Genomic DNA, 13,435 nt, shown 5'->3' with positions numbered 1-13,435 from the left:
GAACAATTGTTCACAGACATTGAGGTAATAGGTAGTACTATAATCCCTGAGAGAAAGAAACAAACAAGGTAAACCTTAGCCTTGCTTGGCTCTCTGCTGAGAGGCACGTTTGTATCATGGCTTAAACAAAGGGATCTCAAGCAGAACATGGGTGTGTTGCTGATTTAAAGAGACAGAGTTAGAAGTTCAGAGAGCCTGAAGCGACAGATTTTGGGGAGCAAAATATTGAAAGGTGGGAGACACCCATGGGAGAAATCAGGAACGCCTCTTAGGGGTTGTCTTAAGCTTTTGGCTGAATATTAAGCCATATATACATAGTATGAAAGTCAGTAGATCTGGGCAAAGAGCAACCAGGGATTTGTAAGCTGAATAATTCCCAGACATTAATCATAAGACATTCATGTACAAACAACCAAAGTAGAGAATCTTCTTTAACACTTGAGAAATTCAGTAGAGAGCCCCAGAAATATCATGCCTAGGTTGGAAGCCTAAATTAGCACTGGAGTAATCCTTATTAATCTTAGTAGCAGGTCTTTAAAAGATTAACTAAAATGCCTGAAGAACAAAATCCAACATGCTTTAAAAGAAGACAACAAAATATATACGGTCACTAGTGTAACACTGACAATGTCTAGAAGCCAATATAAAGATTTTTAGTCCTAGCCAGTTTGGCTCAGTGGATAGAATATCAGCCAGTGGACCGAAGGGTCCTGGGTTCGATTCCAGTCAGGGCACTACCTTGGTTGCAGACTTCTCTCTGGCCCGGGTCCTGGTAGGGGCTCATGCAGGAGGCAAACCAATCGATGTGTTTCTCTAACATTAATGTTTCTCTCTGTCTTTCCCTCTCTCTTCCACTCTCTCTAAAAATCAATGAAAAAATATCCTCAGGTGAAGATTAAAAAAAAGATTTTTAGATGTGGGTGTGAGGAAAAAACATGGGAAAAGATGATCCACATTTGGGAGAAAAATTAGTGAAAAGAGACTAAGAAAAGACAGAGATGGTGGAATCAGCAGATAAGGGCTTTAAAAACATAGTATCCAAAATGCAAATTTAACTGAAGGGGATTAACAACATATTAGACACTTAGAAGAAAGTACCAGAGAGCTTGAACACTGTATTTCAGCACAAACTAAACATTGAAATAAAACTAACAGAGCTTCAGTAATCTGTGGAAAAATATCAAGTAGTCTAACATCTCTATAATGGTAATCTTGAAAAGTGGGGTAGAGGAGAAGAGAAAACTTTTTGAGGAGTGGTTGAAATTTGTCCAAATGAAAAGTATAAACTCACAATTCTAAATGCTCAAAAAACCCTATTCAGCATAAACAAAAAGAAAACTACATACAAGCATATAATATTCAAATTGCTGAAAAGAAGTAATAAAGTGAAAAGCAGAAAAAAAACAACAACCACAACATGTACCAAGGAACAAAGACAAGAATGCCTATGGGCATCTTGAATTAAACTGTGCAAGCCAGAAAATCTGTAAAGTGCTGAAAGAATGAGGAAAATGAGTCATTCTAGAAACATTCTTATAAAATACAAGCAAAATCAGGCAAACAGAAGCTACAAAATTTTGTTGCCAGCAGACCTGTTCTACAAGAAATGTTAAAGGCAGTTCTTCAGGTAAAAGAAAATTGTTAACAGATGGAAACTTATGTCTATGCCAAAGAATGAAAAGCACCAGAAATGGTAAATGTGAGATTAAATATTAAAGACTTTTTATTTTTCCTAAATTTCTTTAAAATATAATTGACTGAGAAAGGAACTGCAAAAACAGCTAGAAACAGTTAACAAAATGATAACAAGCATACACCTATCAATAATTACTTAAAATGTAAATGGACTAAATTTTCCAATCAAAATATGTAGAATGGCTGAATGGATAAAAATACAAGACCCATCTATATGCTGCCTACAAGAGACACACTTCAGATACAAGGACACACACAGACTGAAAGTGAAGGGATGAAAAAAATTCCATGCAAATGGAAACCAAAAGAAAGTTGGAGTAGCTATATTTATATCAGACAAAATAGACTTTAAAACAAAGACTGTAGTAAGGGACAAAGAAGAGTGTTATATAATGATATAGGGTTTAATCCAACAAGGAGATACAACATTCAGTGGGGTGAAGTGAACTTTTGTTAGTAAAGCATCAATGCTTATAAATCATATTGTTTTATGGACCTTCCTATTAGAAATTCACTCTTCACCACTTATATATATTTTTAAAATATATTTTATTGATTTTTTACAGAGAAAGGGAGAGGGATAGAGAGTTAGAAACATCGATGAGAGAAACATCCATCAGCTGCCTCCTGCACACCCCCTACTGGGGATGTGCCCGCAACCAAGGTACATGCCCTTGACCTGAATTGAACCTGGGTCCCTTCAGTCCGCAGGCTGATGCACTATCCACTGAGCCAAACCGGTTAGGGACCACTTATATTTTTATATATTGTTTTAAGTACAACAGAAAGGGGCAAGGTTACAGCCCATACACACCTAATTCTAGATGTGCCCGTGAAATGTCACACATGTGAAATGCATAGGTCATTTATTTCACCACAGAAATAAAATCAAGAACTGCTATGGGAAAGGAGGATGCATATGTGCTTAAACTGCTACAGACAGGCTGGCAGAGCAGAATAGCATTTAGGTGAGAAGGCCATAGCGAGGCTTCATATAGAAGCTAACTATTGATGTGGGAGTCAAATGGGTGTTCGCTATTTGGACAAGATATTAAAGAAGGGGAGGGTCTTATAGGCATAGGGAGCAATATTACCAAAGGCATAAAATGAAGGAAACAGTGCTTGGTATGGATATTAGTATGAGATGGGGTATGGATCAGTGAGGAGGAGAGGTATTAGCAACAAAAATATGGGAAACCGAGAGATTGGCGGAGGCTGGGTCATAGAGAATGTGCATGCCATATTATGCTGAGTTTGGACTTATTTATGTAAATGACAGAGAAATCACTGAAGCATTCTGAGCAGGTAAATAGTGAGAAATAGATTTATATTTTAGAAAGATTGCTCTGTAAGTATTTTGGAGAGTAAATGAAAGCATGGAGACAAGTAAGACCTAGCTTTAAAAAATCTATTATAGTAGCATAGCAAGAGAAGGCAATGGCCTAAGGCCATTGAAGTGGTAGGAAAGGGGGTTGGAGGATGTCTGTTGATCATTAGAACTTGGTGCTGTTGGAATGTAGCTGGTAATAGAAGGGAAACGGAACAAGGTGATTCAGCGTTTGGACCTGGGCATTCACTGGGTGAAGAGTAGCACAATAAGAAATAGGCCAACAAGTTTCCAGTGATTTTGGAAGACTGACGAGGCTAGTAGACAGTGATATTGTTGAAATAGAATGTGGAAGGGGTGGTCTTCCGGGATGTCCAAGGAAGGTGTTTCATAGGTATTTAGCTTCCCCGGTTCTGCCCACTGGCTGAGCATCTATCTCATATACACATACACACATTACTGCTGAGAAACCCAGCTCAGGTAACAAGCTAATGATCTTCCTCTTGCAGATGAAAACATATTAACATTATGACCCATAATTCAGTGTAGTCTACCCAAAATACTCAAAACGTTCTTTTGCATTTTCATTATTCTGGGTTTAATTATCATGCTCTCTTAAGCAAGTCTCTGAACCTCTCTTTTCTATGAGAAAGCTGAACTCAGTGCTTGCTACATTGTCTTTCTGGTTCCTTTAACAACAAAATATGTACTGTGTTGGACAATAAAAAGAGGCCTTGTTAGTGAGTAAGTCCTAGGAGAGTGAGTGGGTATTTGAATAGAGTGAATATTCCATGTTTTTTCAAAAGCATTATAGGGGTCTTTGTCATTTGAAGACATCTCCTGTGTGGAAATCACAGTGATTCTCCAAGCATGTTGACAGTAAAATATTTCTTGCCTTTAGGGACTATTACTTCCAGAGTGTCTAATATAGTTTGTCACTCGGTAGTCTAAAAACAAATCAAATAATCAAGGGTAACTATTAACTATTTACTTTTTTCATAAAATAAAAAATATGTTCCTTGCCTAAATCTAATTTTGGGTCTGCCAAAGGGCTCATAAAACAACCTACTTTATGAAAAGGACCAGGTAAAACCCCAAGGACAGTTTTGAACATTTGGCAATGTTGTTCTTGACCTTTTAAAGGCTATCTTCACTGAATGTGGGTTTAACGGAAAATGGTGGAACTGTGAATATTTTTTTTAATGTCATTGCTCAGGGGAATGACTTTAGCACAGCTGCTTCAATGACTGTTAGGGTATCACTTTCTTTCCCCTGTTCATAGAGTTGTATATACAAGAAAACCAGGACCTCCTTTCTGGTTTTGCTTCTTCTCCCCTTGGGACCTGCCAGTATTCTCAATTTAAATCTAAGGCATAAGTGCAATGGGTTGACTTTGGCTTAGCTATAAAGTCACACATTCAGGACTACATGAGAAAAAACGTTGCATTGATTCGGATAGCCCACAAACTATTCAGCTTCAGTTGATAGCTCTGCTTTATTTAAATACATTACATATTTTAAATTCTTGTTATGCTTATTTGTGAATGGGAATTGAACAATTTGTGGCAATATTAAACATATGGGAAATCTGTATAGCTCTGTATTAGCCCCTTTGGTGCTTTTGCTCCAATTTTGTGCTGTTGGTTTTTCATGCAGATGAGTTAGGTCTACTATAGGTATAAACTGAACGCTGAATTCAGTGATGGGTTTGTCAGTAACAAAATTCCAACTCACTTTCATTCTCAACTAATGGTCTCTCTAGAAGGTGGTCAGGGACCATATTTCTGTAGGGGTTTGGCCTTCCAAATATGTTGGCAGTTCTTGGCCTCCACTCAGATTCTGGCTGGTATGGAATTTGTTTTTCTTTGAAGACTACTCCAAGACCTGAGTAGAATGATTTGTATCTGGTTCTGTTTTGCTTTTCAGGTGGTATCATACTCCCTTACAGAGGCTTTGCCAGGAATAACCTCTGTTGGAAGGAGAGGGGAAGGAAGGGAGGGAGAGAGGGATGGGAGAAACAGAGCATATCACACTGACTTTATATTTCAGAGTATTGAGAAAGAAAGCAGGACTTACTGTGGAATTCACTTAAATAAATATTCCATTGCCTACATAATCACACTCAAGTGTTTTGGTGCAAGATGGGAAAGATATATCTTGATGGTTATTCATAGATGGCTACAAGTGCAATATTAGCTCACAGTGTGATTTTGATGCATAAAAAGACCATATTTAGGCTGCACTGATGGAAACATACCTGAATAATACATAGGGTACAGTGGTTCTTCTGGCTGCTGCTGCTTTAAGGGATTGCACTTAATTCAGATACCTCAATCTAAAAAGGATGGTGACAAATTAGAACGTGTCTCAAGATGACCACAGAGTAGCCCTAGTACAGAAGATATGATATTTGAGGAAGAGTGGAAGGCAACATATTTATCTCAGACCTAGGAAGGATTAGATTGCATTTCTGAAAGTGTGTTTGACTGACACCTGAGTCAGAATCACTGGAGGTGCTTTTTAAAATAAAAATTTCTTGGGTCCATCTACAAATTAGAGAATCAGATTCTTGGGTGCCAGTTGTGAGAGGGAAATTCTTCTTAAAGAAGCGACCAGATGGTGTTTGTGAACATAGCATGTGAAAACTCCTGGACTACAGAAGCTGAGAGCAATCTTCCAGGGATTGATGGGCTGCATCACAGGGGAGACAGAGAGGGTAAGGCACATGATAGTGACCCAAGGATGGAACTAAAACCATAGGCAGGCAGATTTCACTGCAACTAACCCCCTGAAATCACCTGCACTTATTCATCAAAGGTGGTTTTAGTTTTTTCTGTGTACCCTCATCTCTTAACAAAGTGCATTCACTCCATGGGTGCTAAGTAAATATTTGTGAAATGTATGAATGAGTAATTATCTAATTAGGATGACTGTATATTCTGGTTTGATAGAGCAGTTCTTGGTTTACACCTGTTAAGCCAGTGTTTAGCTTTTGTCCCAGATTTCTCATTAAATAAAACACCAAAGTGTTATTAGTTTCATTAAAATAAGATAGGATGGGTCTAGCCTACTTCTGCCTGTGAGGTGAATGCAAGTGAACAGAGTTCTTACTTTTATTATGTTTTGTTAATCCTCACCCAAGGGTATTTTTTCCCCATTGATTTTTAGAGAGAGTGGAAGGGAGGGAGAGAGGAGAGAGAGAGAGAGAGAGAGAGAGAGAGAGAGAGAGAGAGAGAAACATCGATATGAGAGAGAAACATTGAATTCAACTATTTTGGGGCCCACTAACTTACCAAGACCAGTTTGTCAGTTAATAAACATTTCAACAATTATATAATTTAATTAGTCTTAGTGACTCCCTCCTTTTACTTTCCAATGCATCACAGTTTTGATGATGCATTGAGTGGTCATCCTACTTTTGATGACTAATGAGAGCTGGGTTAGACTGCCACAGAAAGTAGTAGGTGTTCTGTCCCAAGAGATTTTGAGGAAACGGATGAAATGAGCCTGATAAGGGATGCCAAGGATAGCACCTCTGAATCAGGAGAGAAACGAGACTAGATCACTGGGTTTCAGCAAGACAATATCTTGTCTGCAGAGGAGAGAAGCAAATCATCTTTTATTAACTTTCATCCATCAAGTAAAAAAAAATAAGGAAGGGAAGGACAGAAGGGGAAGGGTGGGAGGGAGGAGGGTGGGAGGAGGAAGTGAATAGGGAAGGAGGAAAGAAAAGAGGAGCTAAAACTTAAGCTGGCCTCTCCCTCTTGGACGTAATGCTAAAGGGTTCTTCCTTCTTGAACCATGCCTAGCATTCGTGAGTGAGCTCCAGGATAGCCTGTTTTTATGCAATGACCCTTATGCCAGGAAATGGGCCAGGGCCCAAGCATGAGAACCCATAGTGGGTAAGGAGGAAGGCGGACTAGGAGAAGCACTCGTGGTCCAGGTCACTGCAGCCAAATAGACACAAGGGTGCCCTGTGGACATGCACAATCGGCTGGAGTCAGCACGTCACACAGCCAGTGGCACCATGGAGTGAGGGGAGGCTTTCTCGGCAGTTGTTAGGAAAACTGCAGACAAGACTGTATGGTTATCTCACCGGTACTGCGAGGACTGCTGGGTGAGAATCACGAGGGGCGAAGGCCTCTCCCCTCCGCTATGCCGCCATAGCTATTACTGTGTGAGAGCTAAGAGCCTACCATGTGGAGTCAGACATTGAGTCCCAGCATGGTTCCACACCTTACAGCCCAGGTGATCCTGAGTCATTTCCTGCACATGTCTAAACCTGGGTCTTCATCTGCAAAGTAGAGATAATGTTTCTTACTTCATTCTATTTGGGAAGGATTAAATGAAAGAATGCATGACCAGTGGTTACTGTCTGATAACATTGGGTAAGCACTCATTAAATTGCAGCATATTATTTATTATTACTATTATTACTGTGATTAGGTGGCATTCTGGTTTTCCTTTATTTCCTTCAGAACTTCAATACTATGACTATTGCTTCATTTATTCACTGAAATAAATAAAATTAAATTTACTACTAAATCCCTACTGTATGCAGAGTTCTGAGATTATTGGGATTGAAAGACGAATAAGACAAATGGAGAAACTAGACTTTTTGCGTGTTTGGGGACAGTCTACCCATAAAGTGATATAAAGAGGTCTCTGCCGCTTGAACCTCTATTATAACAATAGATTGAACTCGAGAAAGAGTTGTTTTACGTTCCTTGGGACAGTTCACCATTTGAACACGTAAGACTTTTACTTTTGGAGATGATGTATGGACACACATGTGTAATTCCTCTGTGTGTAAGTTGGACCTTACTATGGGTTAGAAAGACAAGTCAGTCTTGCCAAAGTTGTCTTAGCTGGTAGCATGGTGGCAATGGCAGGGCATGATTTTAGGCAAATGGGATTTAAATGTGGGCTCTGTTCCACCTCAACTATCTTCCCCACTTGGCACTGCCTGCAGGTGACAAGGCAAGGCCTGTCATGCCTCCACAGAGGACTTTTTACAAGTTGCTCCCTTTACTGTGAACAACCATCCCTCCTCCACGTCCTGTGGAGCACCACTCATCTCCCAGCTCAGCTCCTGTGTGACCTACCTCCTCTGTGAAGTCTGCTGGCACACTGGCCTTGAAGGAGGGTGGGCCACACTCTCTGTTGGCTCCACTGTGCTTTCTATAATTATACAGGAAATACCTTTTTTTTTTTTGCCCTTCACTGGTTGTGTCTTTCTGCTGATCATAGACAGAAACTAATTCTCATTGATTTTTTATCTCTGGCATACAACCCAATGCCTAGAACATAAATGGGGATCTAATAAAAAATTGCTGAATGGGTTGGTGAATGAATGCATGAACGAACGAATGAATGAATGAATAAAAGTGATGACTACAGTAGTACAGATATGTAGGATTAGTTATTCTACCCTGAAACTTTTCCTGCATTATCAAAAAAGTACCTAGGAGTGACTTCTTCTAATGCTTTCCATTTCAGAATCTTGATTCTCTTACTCTAGCTGAACTCTCACAAGAACTATCTTTTACCTACTTCTCCTAACCAAACTCTGAACATTCAACTAAATGTTTCAGAAACTAAAACCATCTCCCCCAGTTGCTTTTGGTAACTGTTGCCAGACATTCTCACTCACCTGTGAACCCTATAGATTTGTCATCACTTTCAAGTTCCTAAAAAGCCCCAAGTTTCTCTCGCCATCACTTCCAAATTTGATGACAATTCTAACCCTCCAAGACCACAGCCCTTCCACCTGTCTGGACCCTATCTCTTCTCAGCTTCTGATAACCCTGGCCTCTAATTCACACCTCCTCTTATAGTTTTCATTAATCGATTTCCCCCTTCAGGATTTTTCTCAGCTTTGTTCGAGCATGTTGGCTTTTACTTTTCACCAAAAGTCAAGACTGAATTCCATCTGGCCTTTCATCCACCACCCAACACACACTCTTTTGTTATTAAACTCTTATCCCTGTCCTCCTCCCCAGGTTCTTTTCAGGCCACATTTAGACACTCACAGGTCTTCCTTATCTTCACAAAGTTATCGCTGGATTCCACACACTTAGCTAACTGCCACTCAAGATTCTCCTACTGTTCATTGTATCTCAACCAATGGGGCAGTTCCTTAATCCCTTCCAATCTGAGATTTCCTTGACTGAGAAATGTAACACGTCATTTTTGGAGTCAAATCCAAGGTCAACTAATTCTCTCTAGATGTTGATGATCGGCCCTGTACATTCTTTTTTCTTCAGAATTAGATGGTTGATCCTGATCACTTTTCTATACTGTGTTTGTTCACTTCCTGTCTCTAATCCGTTATTGATTCTACACCTTCCTAGTTCCATTATTGAAATTTAGAAATATTTAATTTGAGATAAAAAGTATAAAGCACCTGGTGCAATGCCTGGCATATAAGAGATCTTTAAATATCAATTCCCTACACTTACCATTCCTCTTTGTCCTCAACAACATCATGAGATTTTTTATTTCTCAGGTAGAAACTAAGCAGAGAGATTGATTAAATTTTCCTGGTTTTCATGGCTGATCAGTGACTGCATCAGAACCAGGAACCAGGAACCAGGCTTCCCACTTCCAAGCACAGGCACGGTGTTCTGCCCTTGGCTTCTCTGCTTCTAAACGATACTTTACACCATGAAATTCCATCTCTCCAAACTCCAAAGAGACTTTCAGATTTAATAATTACCTGGAACAAAGATTACTCACCATAGAGTAAGACTGACAAATGTGCCCCAATTTATTATTATTTTATTTTTCAACTAGAGGCCCGGTGCATGAAATTCATGCACTGGGGGGAGGGGGGGTGGATGGGTGTCCCACAGCCCAGCCTGCATCTTCTCCAATCTGGGACCCCTTGGGGGATGTCTGACTGCAGGCAATCGGACATCCCTCTCACAATCCAGGAATGCTGGCTCCCAACTGCTTGTCTGCCTGCCTGATTGCCCCTAACTGCTTCTGCCTGCCAGCCTGATCACCCCCTATCTACTCCCCTGCCAGCCTGATCGACGACTAACTGCTCCCATGCTGTCTTGATCTCGCCCCCAAGTGCCCTCCCCTGCTGGCCCAGTTGCCCCCAACTACCTTCCCCTGCAGGCCTGGTCCCCCCCAACTGCCCTCCCCTGCCAGCCCAGTCACCCCTAAATGCCCTCCTCTGCAGACCTGGTCCCCCCCAACTGCCCTCCCTCCCCTGCAGGCCCGGTTGCCTCCAACTGCCCTCCCCTGCTGGCCTGGTCACCCCTAACTGCCCTTTCCTGCAGGCCATCTTGGGTGAGGGTGTGATGGTCAATTTGCATATTACCTCTTTATTACATAGGATTACAGTTTATATTCAATATTATTTTGTATTGGTTTCAGTGTTCCCCCTGATATTTCCAGTACCCGCCTGTATGTCCTAATTTAAAACTAATGAGTACAAGACAGACTAAATTTGCAAAATAGAAAAGAACAAATTACTCACATGCAAAAGTATACTTACTTTACAAAGGGGAAAACCACCGAAAATACCTCTAAAGTATTAGTACCCTGTTACCTAAAATATCTTACATAAATTATGCAACTTATATAACTTTGGGAAAGTTTCTTAACCTCTACTGAATGATGGTTGACACAATCTATGAAATTGTGACAGTGCCTATAAAACATGAAAAATAATTATCACCCAGTACCTGATGCAATGCTTGGCACATAATGGTGCTATTTTCCACTGCTTTCCCACCCCCACCCCCAGCCTCTTTGTGAGATTCTTTGATTACAGTCCAGGAAAGCGATCTTCCTCGGATTCTGAAGTTAGCATCCATACCACAAACGTTAAAGCTTTTCTTCAGGGGTCGCATCTCTGCTCTTTCACTTGTTTGTAATAGAAAAAAATAAAATAAAGGAAACATCTTCAATGCCCAGCTTGGAGGAATTAAACACATGATAATAAATCTATTTAATGTGATACTGTCCATCCTAAACAAGGTTAATGTGTATTTGTATTTGTTAATATGAAGAACAATTCATAATATATCAATAATTGAAAACAAGTTCAAAACAACACATATAGTCTTTCACCATTTAAATAAGTCTTATGCATACAAACACATAGGTACTTACAGGTAACCACATGCAGCATTACTGGATTCCCTCTAGCTGAACATTGAGGATGTTTCTTCTAAATTCTTCCTATTACGAACAAGCTAAGGAACACAGACTTGGTTTCCTAAGGAAAAGCTTCAACACACTATGGAGGTTATACATTAACACTTTCAACCAACAACTGATATCTTAGTGTAATGGGATTGGGATCGATTTTTTAAAATTTCAATTTACATTATGTAGTTACAAAAACGTCTATTATTTGCTTAATAAAAATAATAAAAAGCACAAAAATAATCAAACTCTATATTCACTGAACTACATCATTTACCCTGGCAGGTCAATATAGCACATGTAAGTTCCTCATGCACGGCTCACATGCTGACATGGCAAAATACAGCAGTTCCCCTCTTAAATGCACAGAGAATATCTGCTATCAATGTGAATCAGTTTACCAATCACAATTGTCTTTGTGTTTACACAAACTCTAAATATGACCAATGGTTTAAATTCCACTTCATGCCATCATCACTAGAGTCAATGCACAATAGCCTGATTCCTGGGAAAAAAAAATGTGTACAGATTCAAACAAACTTGGAAAATCCAAACAGAGTCTTTTATTAGTGACCCCTAATGACCCACAATCAAGGCTAAACATCGTGGCTAAACAATTATCTTTGGGAATTGAAATGTAAACAGAAAGAAAATTCGCTGTTCATCTATTCTGTGTGGCTATTCCTCTCCAGCAATAACACATCCACATACATCCTATCAGTATTTTAAAATTCCTGTTACAATTTTAAAAGTTAACCCTTTTGCATTCAGAAAAGAAAAGGAATATCATTATATATCGATGTGCCCAAATAAATTGCCTTTCCCCTAAACAATATCCAGTATGAAATTACATAGGAAAACGGCAGGCTTTGTTCCTATAACCAGGCATATAAAATGCGTCCCGAATGTTATTTACTACTTGGCTCTTTCCACTCTTGCTTCTAAATCAGTTTGCCTCCCAAACATCATCATATGAAACGCTTTGCAAAACTTGGGTATACTCATCTGCACGCCAGTCCTTAGAATTATGTCCCAAGAGCTGTTTAATGTTACAAGTTCTGGTGCTGATTAAAAGTTCTAGAAATAAACTTTAAAATGGGTGGAGGTACATGTGTGTGTGTGTTTAGAAAAAGGGATTTCATCAAGAATCCATTTCTGCCTCTGCACTGTACCCTAAGGAATCGAGATAGGTACAAACCCTGAAGAAATGGGTCTGGTGCCCTTTATAAACCCAAAGATGCTAGATTAAAGTGGGTGAGGATACTGTGTGTCAAGAGTCAGAACATGTTGCCTCATATTTTGTTTTGAATAGACATTATTTTTAGACTGATTAGCTATAAATTTTGGTACACACATCATGATTAAGGAACCATTTCAGGAGCCTCCCTTTCAAAGTCAGATGTTTTAGCCACACAAACCCCCAAGAGAGATAGAACTAAAATAAATTTCTTTCACTTTATTTTTCAACAATCATAAACCTGTGAAAATACAGAGATAAACAGCATTGCTAGAAGAAAATATCACTTCCAGCTGATGGTATTAAAAGAATATCAACTCGATCTTGCCCTGCCTCATGACTCCTATTGCTTATTTTCTAAAGAAATGACACTATTTTTTAGAAGTATAAATGTCCTTACATGGCACTCATAATAAATGGAGAGAAAATCACAATAAAAGAGGAAATAGTAAATGACTATATTAAACTCTAGCCCTTTACTTGGCCATCTGTCTTCAATTTCAGGCATGTTGTTTTTGAATGGCATCCCATTGTAACCAAATATAATAGGATAGGCAAGTTAATGAACTACGACACAGCCCATCATAAATGTGATGTATCACCAAGGCAAAGCCACCCAAGATGCAAGGCAGCTACTGTTTTTCTGTGAAGCTACTAGCTTTTTTTTTCAGTGCTCTGAGGAAACAGTAGCCTCATTTATCTCTGTGTTTGTTGTCAAGTCTCAGACTGCTGCCCTCTTCTTTTTCTCCCTTCCTGACTTTGACCCCCAAAGGAAAAAATGAAAGAGGTGGAGAAGCCACAGAGAGATGTAGGTAAAGAAGAAAGAGGTAAGATTTGGATTCATCTGAAGGAAAAAGTACATGTTCATCGTTTTTATCACCAGTTAAGATTCCTCGGTAAATTACAAAATCAGCTTTGCCAACATGAAAACAGTTGTTGGCCAATTCAGTTATTGACCAACTGTGTCTTGGTATATTCCTCTCCTGAAACTAAACCCTTTCCTCAGAGAACAC

This window comes from Myotis brandtii, unplaced genomic scaffold, assembly GCF_000412655.1.
Source record: "Myotis brandtii unplaced genomic scaffold, ASM41265v1 scaffold192, whole genome shotgun sequence".
NCBI lineage: Eukaryota > Metazoa > Chordata > Mammalia > Chiroptera > Vespertilionidae > Myotis > Myotis brandtii.
This window is presented reverse-complemented; position numbering follows the sequence as displayed.